The sequence below is a fragment of the Corvus brachyrhynchos genome, unplaced genomic scaffold (genome assembly GCF_000691975.1).
Source record: "Corvus brachyrhynchos isolate BGI_N302 unplaced genomic scaffold, ASM69197v1 scaffold10, whole genome shotgun sequence".
Taxonomy (NCBI): Eukaryota; Metazoa; Chordata; class Aves; order Passeriformes; family Corvidae; genus Corvus; species Corvus brachyrhynchos.
This window is the reverse complement of record NW_008236180.1, coordinates 619180-631055: the sequence shown is the minus strand read 5'-3', so window position 1 is coordinate 631055 and position 11876 is coordinate 619180.

The window sequence follows — 11876 nt, the reverse complement described above, 5'->3', positions numbered from 1 at the left end:
ACCTTTATTTGAGCTCTCCTGTTTCTGGGCTGCAGGGAAAGTGTTATTGCTCCTTCACCAAATGAGTCTGAAGTCTCACACAAGGGCATCTTCACCTATGTCCCAGCAGAGAGCAGGTAACGTGCAAGACAGATATGGACCTGCTGGAGTGAATCCAGAGGAGGCCACAGAGATGCTCTGAGGCCTGGAGACTCTCTGCTCTGAAGAAGGGCTGAGAGGGAAATCTGAAGTCTTTCCACTTACCACTGTGTTCCCCACCTTCTCTTGGACCATATGCAGAAACATGGACCATTAACAGAATACCGCATGTCAGAAGAGACCCAGCAGTCTCAGAATTCGAATAAAGGGCCTAATGAAGAATAAAGAGATGCTGCAAATGCAGAAATGCCATCCCTGAGTTATGAAGTCCCTGCAGTACAGCCTGCCTGGCTTTCAGCTCCTGATGTCCATCAGCAGTGACACATCCCAGGCACTCCAGCCCCTGACACACCAGTGTGGGTCTTCCCTACCCTCCTATTTATCACATGAGAGCACAGACATGAAGAGACATTCCCACCAGAGACCAGCCTCCCAAAGTATCTGCCTGTGCAGGTCCAGAAGAGATCTGAACCTCCTCCCTGGTGTTTTGTTTCAAGTGTCTTTTCTGTAGCTCCTTCCTCTGTAGGTTAATGAAGACTTAAGCACTCCGTCTCAGCAGCACTGATGTAAAACGGCTGCTTATTGCCTGTTCCATCTCACTGACTTTTATTGTGATACTTAAACCAAAATGGTGAACTATTACACTTCATAGCCTGAAAATAAAAGCAGAATGTTAAAAAGCAGAGGCTATAGCCTCTGATCCAGTCAAAATTGCTCTAAACATCTAAGGCTCATAATCTTGAGACAACTCAGCTCCATGGGGACAGGGAAAGGCATGGATTATTATCCATGGCATAGGAGGGACTTTAATTGTAATGCTACAATTTTTATTCCTGCCATGCTCAAACATAACAGGAAAAATCCTAAACCAGTGTGTGAAACAGCTCAACTCCACTGACTCCAGTGGAGCTAATCCAGTTTACACCAGTAGGAATTTAGCCCACTTGCTAGAAGCCTTGAATAATCTGCAGCAAGTAGGAGATAATGGTTCTCCTTTTCTTTGGACCACATTATCACATGAGGTGATAGCAGCCAATTTTTCCTGTTTCCAAAGGCCCACCTCTTCTGCAAATCATTACAACTACAAACACTGCATTTCCAATTCTGCACTTTACAGGAGCCACTTGGGCAGTGCAAAATCCATTTTTAGAGCCAGGAGGTCCTGGGGTCAGATCCACAGTGGCTTGGGCACAGGAATCAAACAGCAGAAGGGAGAGGGTTGGCTCTCAGTCACATTTTCAACTTCCTGATCTTGGGGAAAGCCAGAGGCCAGTTGAAACTGGCTCAGTCTAGAGGAGGGAGGGGACTGCTTTTTGCTGTAACCTCACTCCTTACACACATATGAGTATGTTCTGTTAATAACTTTGTTTTTAGGAGCCTACCTTAGATATATCCAAGTTAGCCAAGATGCATTTAAGTTCCATATTCCAACACACTTCCCACCCAGACACTGGAAATCTTTATTGAACCACAGCAGCCTGGGTGGACACCTTTAGTAACAGAAATTTACCAAGTGGTTGCACATTTCTTATGGAGAACCCCAGTGGGTAAAGGTGACACTACTCAGAATTTCTGGTATTACACAGAGTGAAAATTCAACATGGTTAAGTTGCAAAGATGAAATAGTTTGAGGGATTTCTGCTTTGGCCCAAGGCATGTAAAATTGGTGTGTTCTGACAAAAGGAACCTGTTCATGTGGAACCTGTAGACACTTCAGAGCTTGTCTTTCTGCTTTTGGTTTCCTCTCTGGTGAATCTGAGCAGGTTGCTGAAAGCCCATACCTTTGAGGGAACTAGAAAAGAGAAAAAGCATTAAAAAATCTGCAAAATTAGACATGACAGCCATTCAGGAAGTCCCTGTTCCCCTAAAACTAGTCTACTAAAACAGGGAGGCACCTGGGATTGGAGCAAAGTCCCAAGGACCTCTGCTAGACCATGGCCAGGACCCTGGAGTAACAACAGAGAGGATTGGCTCCCATAGAGAACATCTTTGCAAGCAACCCTGGATTAATGGGTCACTGGGAATTTATCCAGCACTAAGTAAAATAACAGAGATAAGATTTTTAAGTGACTCACTGTTTGGAGGGTCTTTTGGGGTACACAAGTCAATACACCTCAATCCATTAAGGAGCATAGGAGGGACCTGACTTCCAAAAAGAAGCAGATAACAGATTTACACATCAGGTTCTTTAAAAGTTGCCTCAAGGTAGGAAACAAAAATAAAATTACACAAAATAGGTACTACCAAGGCAACCTACAGTCTATATTTGCTATTGAGAAATCTTGTTTAAGATCAGTACACTCCAAAGCAATTCACTTCTGCAGCACAGAAGGTCTGAGGAAGTCCTTGCTAGAGGAAGATGAAGGTGCAAAGGGTTTGAAAGTATTCAAACAGGGGTTGGAAAACCTCTTGGACAAAAAATACCCCTTGAGGTTTCTTGGAAATACATGCTCAACAATTAAAAAAAAAGAAAAAAAATGTGATAAAGAAATTAATCATTTTATTGTCAATAAAGAAAACATTTATAGCTCAAGAAGCACCTGAGTCATCAGGTCCTGCGAGAGTTCTGTGGGGAAGTATCTCCATACGTCTGATCACTTCTCCCATGCTCCCTTAAACTCCTGCTATCCATCCACTTTAAAGGAGAGGATATCGGGCTAAACAAGCCTTGGTCTTACTCAGTGCAGATGTTTTCCTATCCTAATGTTCATATGTCTGAACACCTTTATGGAGGCAAGAATTTATAGAGATCCTGATAGCTGTGAAGATGGAACTGGTCTGTACCTGGTACTTTCTTGCTAGACTTTGCAATGATAAGGTTTTTTTCCTGCTTTAGAAAGAAGCACAATTTTAAGGAACTCAGTCCAGTAGCTTGGCCCCTCAAATGCAGAAAAAAAAAGGCTTTGGAAATACCTAAAAATAGATGCCATTAAGGAAATAAAGCAGTTTGCTATAACGCAGTAGCAGCTTTACCTTTATGAAACAGCAAAGCCAAGAGAGATCTAAGTAATGCATCATAGCTCTGTAGCTCCCATTCCTGGGAACTGATCACCCCCAAATCTCCACAGCATCCCCAGGGGACAACGGAGCACTATTATGTCCTTTTTCAGAACCAGGCAAGCGAAGTACAAGCAGAATAAGCCATTTAACCAAGGTCCCACAGGAAGCCTGCAGTGCACTGCAGCATTAAAACTGAGACTCCTTATTCCTGGACAAACACTGGTGCCCTGAGGCCAGCCTGGCTCTCGGCAGCAGAGTCCAGCTCAGCCCTGGCTGAATTGCTTTGCTTCCCCCTCCTCAGAGGCATCCCCGGCTGCGCTGAGCGTTCTGTGACCTGCTGCCTCTCCAGCCACGGCTCAAAGCCAAGGGAATTCAGTTCCCCTCTTGAAATCCACTCTCTCTCTCATGATAATGAGCACTTTAATCCATCAGGAAAATGTAGAGCTTCTTGGCGCCGCTTTTTATTCCTGATCTGTGTTTTCTCTCTCTCTCTTTTAGGTTAATTTATCTGATTACATGCAATGCACTGCGGCCGTGTTAAGGTACCAGTCGAGTTTCCACTTGGAGGCTTGGAGGAAAGATTACCATTAAAACGTGACTTCCATCCACTCAGCTGAAATTACTATTGATTGCCAAAGAAAAATATTTGTGCTGTGAAGCTGGGAGCTATGATGTTGAACCGTATTAACATAATGTTAGCATAGCTACGGGTGTTTAGTGGCACGCAATCAGATTTGAAATGAACGTTGATTATAGATTGAGATTAATGTTCACATATTCATAGGAACACAATGAAAAGAGCAATTTCCTTTCTACTACAGATCAATGGTTTCCCCATTCAATTATACAGCTGTAATAATTGCATTATGCGGAAATATTTCTTAATGGCTTATTTCATTCTTTCTGTTTGCCTGTGTGTGAGAGTGTGTGTCTGTGTGTGTGTGTGTGAAAGAGAGAGAGACAGAAAGAAAGCTCTTGTGGACTTGTGCTCACGCATGCATGTGTGAAATCTTTTGTTGGTGGCACTTGCCAAAGCCTGCATCCAATGCAAAATACTTTAATTACTAGTGCAAATGCGTAATCTTTGGCTGAGCTAATAATCTCTTGGCATTTTCCCACTATTCTCTTTACTCCCCAACAGAACCTTCAGATTCCTCTGCTTGTTTAAGGTTTTAACAGCTGGATCCCTCTGCGCAGCAGAGGTGATCTGTGTGTGGCTCTGAATCCCCAGCATTGCCCCAAATGGCGCCACCACAGCCAGAGTCACCTTGCTGGGTTCATGCTGGTGTGTCTCACTGGTTTAGCACTAAGAGGAGCTGGAGTTTTGGGAGCATTGCAGTCTGGCACAGCTGAAACTCCTTATTTTGTCACTGCTGTCCATCCACTCACAGCAGAAGCAAAAGAGTATTTAAGCAAAATAATTTCTTATGAGCTTCCAACCTTGTTCTTATCACTCAGGGATTTGGAATCAAATTAAAAATGTGGCCTTGAATAGTGAAGGCACATCTGCAGAAACAGGAAACAACTACTAGGCGTCCTATTTTGTCTTACAATCAAGGCAAGACAGGACACCTTCTGAAGGGAAATCTGGTAGTGAATGGAGACTAACCTCAAAAGCACCTAAGGGATGAGGGTAGAAGAACCTTCTCTTTCTATTTCACTGCAATGCTGCTTGAGGGGGCTCTTTTCTCATTTTCATCAGAAATAAAAGTTCCCACGTATTCTTTCTTTTAGCTAAAGCATATTAGCTCAGATGTACTGTCCTTCTAGGAAGGGACTACCTTAATTTCCTAGTTTGATGAGTCAGCAGCCTAGAGGAGAAGAACATGTCTTACAAGAAAATAGATGTACCTTCATGGAGGGGTTTATATGGTGATGTGAAAGAAGAAGTTTTGCACAGGAAAAAGCCACATCCTTCAGAGAAAGTCAAGCAGTAGGAAAATAGAAGAACAATATCAGGAACTGATGGAGCAGCTTACAGTACTTTACTTGTCTCAGCTTTAGGGGATGTCCTGTTATTGAACCTTTTGACTTCAGATGACTTGAAAACATCCCTGCAGAGATAATTTGCTGGACAGCAGTGCTGCCTGCAATGCATGTGCAGAAGCACATTCTCCAAGCCACCTTTCAATGGAAGCCTGCAACCTTTCCAAGCTCTGTATCAGGCACATCCTACAGATCATATTGCTGGCAATGATCAAAACAGGACAATAAAAAATTTCTTAAGGCACACTTGAGCACTGCATTTCAGAGGTTGTTCAACTTTGGGGCTGAGGGTGCTCTGGTCGTACACCATTTCTGCTGACTTTGCTCTTGGCATTAGCAGGAATTTTGAGAAGTTGTATCAGTTGTCATGTGAGAGCTGCATCGTGTATTTAAACTGTCTTGACTTCCCCAGGAGAGTTCATTCTTTTCTCTGTGGAAAAAGTTTCTCTATGGAAACAGCACAAAGCTATTCCTCGGCATGGTATGGATTATTGCATTTGCCTTACATTGCAAAGTCATTGAGGTAAAGAATTAATTTTTGTAGGTTATTTTTTTCCTTTTATTTTCTCCTCAGAGCATCCAGAAAAAAAAAGGCATCACATTTTGTTATGTTCTACATTTCACTCCACATTGTAGGAGAGCAGCTCCTCCCACACTGTGGGCAGCTCAGAAGCAGGATTCAAAGACAGGTGTCAAACCAGTTTTAGCTGCTTTTGAAGAAAACTCCACCTCAGCTTGATATGTTGAAGGAATTACTAGACAGGGCTTACAAGAACTGCAGAGTCACTTTTCCCCTTGTGATGCTGAGTCACCAGACGGTAACAAGGGAGCGAGAATGAGGCAATAGGACCCACTCATTCAGCATTTAACTGCCCCCCTGTTTCCCCTTTCCTCAAAGTTTCACATCTCTGTTCACATGCCTCAGTTATTCAGAAGTCACATGGAGGGACAGGCATGTTTCAGCTCTCACGTGCAGTTTTGCTTCTGAGACAGTAGAGTTTCCAAAAACATGGTACATTTGAAGCATCTTGCCTGGAGGAGAAATAGATGGAAGTAATCGTTGCTTTTATTGAGCTAAGTATGTGGGCTTTTGGGAAGTGGGATAAGAGGAGTTAAAGGAATGGAGAATGTGGAAAAAACAAAATAAGTTTGATAAATCCCAGTGAACAGAACACGGAATTCAAAGGCTATGATGTTTAAGATTTTGAAAACTTAGCAATTTTCAGAGCATATTTCTGAGACCTGTAGGGGAACTTTGTTTTCAGAAAAGACGTTTTAGTTTTCCAACTTTTCATTTAACAGAATAACAAATTGTTAAGTTTGTTCTGAAGGACTGGGTTATTTTTTTGTGCTTCAGTCACTCCCAACAATATGGTTCAGACTCTCCTGGCTGAAACCCACTTGAAAAATAGCAAATACTTCTGTTTGTCTGTTGCTGTAATTTACCATGAGTGTTCAAGGCAGATATTGTTCAACATTCCTTAGGAAGAAAATTATTATGTAAATTATTAGATCAAAAAGGCAGCAAAAGCTGAAAAGAGCCTAATATGTCTTTACAAATAAATTGCTGAAGAGAATCACAATACAGACAATTAACAGAGGACAGAAAAGGTGAGCGTTTAAAAATCTTCCATTTAAAAATTTAAAAATCTGTCCCAGACTTTCCTTGGAAGGTCCCTGGACCTCTTTAGAAACCTAGAGAGGGCTTCATCTCACCTGAGTCCAGACAGCTCTAGTGTGGGCAATGGTGTGATCCAGTCATCCATGACTCGTTTATGGCTGAGTCAATGGAGAGAAGTAGGGATTTGTAAATCATGATTAGTGACCAATTTTTGTCAAGCACATCAAGACAAATGAATTGTTCTTCAGAACTGTTAACTGTTAACCATAGTCTGTAGGAGAACTTACACGACTGACTCATATGGTGGTGTTTAGACATTTCCATTTTATGTATCTGCAGTGAAAGTTTGGACAAAGTGAATCTCAGCTTTTCCTAAATAACACAAAAAATAGAAAAATCTAGGTATTTGTATCAGCACAGATGACAGTAACAATCTTTTCTTATCAAGAAATATCTGAATGTTTGAAATTATAACATTTAGTAGCTAATTAGCATCTCTTTCTTCTCTTTGGCAAAAAGTAAGGAAGCAGAATCTGCTAGACGCATGTTCAACCACAGGTTAATCTGAAATCACAATTTACTAGGTGGGAAACATAAAGAAATGCTCTGTTCACCAGCTTATTTTCTACAGATTTCCTGAGAAGCCTATAATTTGGCCTAACGCTTTACCTTGTAAATGTGGAAGCACATGGCATGACCTTCTACTCCTAATGGCCTTCAAGAAGCTGAAGTTGGATTATTTGGGGTCATGGGTAGCAACTTAGAAGTCATAGGTCAAATTCAAAACCATATTACATCTCTAGAAAAAATAACCTTTCCAAGAGCTTATGGCATGACCTCTAGCTCTGGTAAGTCTGTGAGGGGCTCTTGTCCTCCATTCACACATTCATGTATTCAAAATCTCCTCCTCAAATATGAAGAAAAAGTTCTTTCACCTCGATTGCTATGGTAGAATGCTTCTTTTTTTCCTTTCCTTAAGGATAATTGTGGTTTTAGAAACACTATTCATATTAAATACTTAGCCAGGAAAGCTGATTTTAATCATATGCATGAGTTCCACCAGTGCTGCTCCACAGAGTCCAACGGAAATATCATACGAGATCAAATAAGTAGATTTTCCCCTTTTGGGGACAGATACACTTTTAAGAGAGGCATTGATATCCAATAGGTGTCTTAATTTATGACATGTTTAATTTTGTGCATGAATACTACAGATGCCTTTGTGGAGGAGTGAAAATCCATGCTTTAATATTCTATGCTCACAGGCTTTGTTCATTGTTAGATTCTGGCTTGTGCAGGTGTACAAGTGTTCACGACTGCTCAGAGCAGCATCACCACAGTGAAAATTAATATTCAGTTACCAGTGAGGCAGGCAGAAGGGCCAAAAGGTGTGGAGATACCCTGGAACCCAGTTTGTGTCTATCCATTTACTTACCCTGAAGGAAATTTCTCAGCAAACTAGACCTGCCTTCCCTGGGACAACATCCTCAAACAAACAACGATGAAGTTTCTTTCTGCCCACTGGCTCAGTCCCTTCAGGAGGCAACATGACTTTGTTGTTCTCTACAGCACCACAAGCAGAGCTTGGCCGATGCCAACTGCATTTATATTTACAAAAATAACGAGAAGAATGGTGACAAAATGAAAGTGGAAGGAGCTTGAACAAAAAGATTAAAAAAAAAAAAGCCTTTATATTTTCTAATGCTGTTACACAGGCAAATATAGTTTGTCACATCTCTGAAACACCAATATGTTTCCAGAGCCATAATATGTGATATCAGATATTAATATTTCAATAGTAGTTCAGAGAACAACTAAAAAAGTGTTCATAGATGTTACCTGTCAGAAAATAACTCATTTTACAACTTGAGCTTCTCCTAGCTTAAGCTGGGCAGCTGATGGGAGAATTGTAATTGGCAGTTGTGTGTAATACCTTTCATGTCTTTAGGAGACCACCAAGCAAAACTTTTGAATCTGTGTCTTGTGAAAGTTGAGTTACTTTCAAAAGGAGTGTAAACACAGCACATATGAGGAAGTGAATCTCTATTTGCATCAAAGGCAAAGCATTTTTTGTTTGAGAGGAAGAAATATATTGTCTAATTTTTTTTTGAGGTACATCTAAAAATGGTGCAAGGAGCTGCATCTGCTGAGGAAGCTGGCATCCAAGGGAATTTGTCGTCTGCACTCCTGGCTGGAGCTGAATTTCATCTTTCAGACTCATTACTAAAGCATGTTGAAACACTTATCTCTCCCATGGGTTAATAGAAGTCTATAATTTTGAGAATTCGATGTATATCACACTGGATTCATTACTGAACCACTGTTAACCAGAATGCCTTGTGTAGGGATGTCCATGAGGTAGTTCTATAATTTTTTCTTTACTGTTTTTTAACTTTCTATTTTACAACCTTTAGCCTTCATAGGGCATGCTAGAAGGAAAACTTAGTATTTGGAAAATAGCAACCTGTTTTTAAGGACGTGTGTGCTGTAGCACGCTCTGCTAACCTGGCTCACAGCTCTGCTGTTGCTCCTTTGCACTGATATCCTCTGGCCCTTGGTCTGGGTAGCCGAAGCCTCAGTGTCAGCTGTTTCTGTGTTATGCTGATAAAACAAATCCGCATCTTTCTTGTATCCACAATAAGAAAAAAAAGGCAGGTTCCTTTTCTGGACATGTTTTTCCACCAAGCTCTGCTAGTTTCCCTCTCAGCGGAAGAATACAATCAGGAGCTCCCGAGTATTGTCCTGACTGAAGGGGACCTGCCTCTGCCTGTGGCTCAGAGCTGGGAAAGGACTTGGGAAGCACAGCTGTACAAGTCTGTGGGACTGCTATAGTGTTTGGGGGTAAGAGCAGAGAGTTTTGGGAGGTGCATGATTTGGAAAAGCCATGCTGAACAGTGTTTTGCAGGAAATCCCAAGCCTGCACCAGGATGAAGACAGACTATGTCTTTTTACCGCCATTTTTGCATTCCAAGAATGAGGAACAGAGCCCTGATGGGAAAGAGGATGAAAAATTCAAGTAAGAGACTTTACATCAGGTTGAAACTTTCATCATCACTGGTTAGCATTACGAGAAAGCAACCCTTGTGCTGGGTAGTGCCTTGTAACTGGAAGGGCTTATATGTCACGCTACATTGAAATACGCAAACACTTTTCACCTCAGCTCAGTAAATTCTTGGCATCAATCACAACTGCCTCCTTCTTCACCTGAAGTGGTTTACACAAAACTGCCCATAATTCACTCTTTCTGAGGTTCACTGGCTCAACGAACCAAATCAAACTATTCCTTCAGGTTGCAGCAGGCTCCCTGCTCCTCTCCTCCCCCTCACCATGGGCAGTGGGAGGTGAGTAGAACAGCACTTGCAGTGCACCCCATCAGTGTGAACTGGCCTCACTCTTCATTTTGTGTTTGAAATTCCAGATTCACCCTTCTCCCTTTGCCCAGCAGGGTCCCCCCTGGCTGGGTCAAAACCATACCAGACGATGATTTGTTCCTTTATAGCAGTATTGCCGCTGCCCTCTGTGTGCAGATGTTGGGCTCAGAATTGCCAGAATCAAACTTCTTTCAACATTGTATTTTCCCCCATACAGTCCCTCCTATCTCCCCCATCCAATATGCAGTTATCCAAACTCATGCTGAGTCCTCAGGATCCATGGATCAAAGAAAGTGTTGTGAGTACAGATTGCTGTGCTAGCACAGGCTTCTGCACAGTTCAGCTCCTTGCTGCTGGGGCCAGGCCCTCTTATGCTGGAAATTTCATCTTCCAGTTGCAAAAGGCAGGAATTGGAAAGCTCCAGAGCCTCCTTATCCAGCAGAGATGTAAAGGAGAATGAGTGCTGGGACTGCCTCCTGATACCTTCTAGCTGTGGGCCAAGGATTTCTTGGAGCAAAGCATTAAAGCAGAGAGCTGAATTGTAATATGAGGGGGTATTGAGAAGCAAGAGGATATTCTACTTTCCCTCCTTCCTTCCTTCCTTCCTTCCTGGGGATTCCTGGCAGTTAAGCTGAGCTTAGAAACATGGAAAGATCAGGAAGCTATTTGAGTGGATGAGGCCTCTGGCATGGACACTTCAGTCTGGTGAGCATCTTGGTAAGTGCTTTGCAGTGTGGGAAGTTCCACGCTGAGATCAAAAAGTCTTCCAACCCTTAGTGCTATTCTGGCTCAGATGGAAGCCCCCATCTGTTATGATCCTCAAGAATCTCCCTGCATAGCAGGATCATCCTTGGATGTGAAGCTCCAGCTGATCAGATGTTACTGGCTCTTCTTCAGCAGGTGGAAAACAAGAGGCTTACTGGGTGTGGAAAGCTCCTTCCCAAAAACTGTATCACCGTCTCAAGGGTGGGGAGCCAAAAAAAAACCAAGGCAAAGAGCAAATACATCAGTCCCTACTGCACCTAAAGACCGGCCTTGGTTTACAAGTGAAAATGAAATTTATGTTATCAGCCTGCTCCTTTAATGATTGTTTGCTGACAATACAAACCCATCACTTAATGGAGTATGACTGGCAATCCCCACTGAAGGAAGAGGTCTGATTGGAAAAGCAGAGTTTGATTCAGGTCAGGCTTGAGGTACGCACCCAAAATACTGAAGGCACTGAGAAGAGGATCAGCACAGAGAGAGGCACTTGCAAGTAATTTAATCAATTAATTTAGCCTGTTTCTTTTTCTCCTTGCTTGCAAAGTGTTCACAGGCTGATTACAATTTCTCCAAATTTATTTCTTATTCAAATTTGCTCAATGGTATCTTTTGCAGTTTTAAAAATAAATAATATTGACTGATTACAAACAATTCTCTGTGAGGACATGCTGTTCAGTATGCAAAATATGTCTGATTTAGCTAATGACTTGGTCACATGGATCACACAGCATCATTTCTCCTCTACAAGTGGCAGCTATAGATCTTGCAAGTCAGGAAGAAAATCAGAATTTTTCAGTGGTACAGACTCTAAGGGAATAGGATCTGATAAACAAGTTAAGCAAGTTAGAAACTTGGAGCATCCTAGAGGAAAAATTCCTAAGATTTGCTGTCTATGTGTAGACTTTATATTTAACTCTCTTTCCTTCCCTATCTCAGACAGTGGCCTACAGCTGAGAGACAGAAAAGCCCTTTAATCTTTGTATATCCTAACTGGT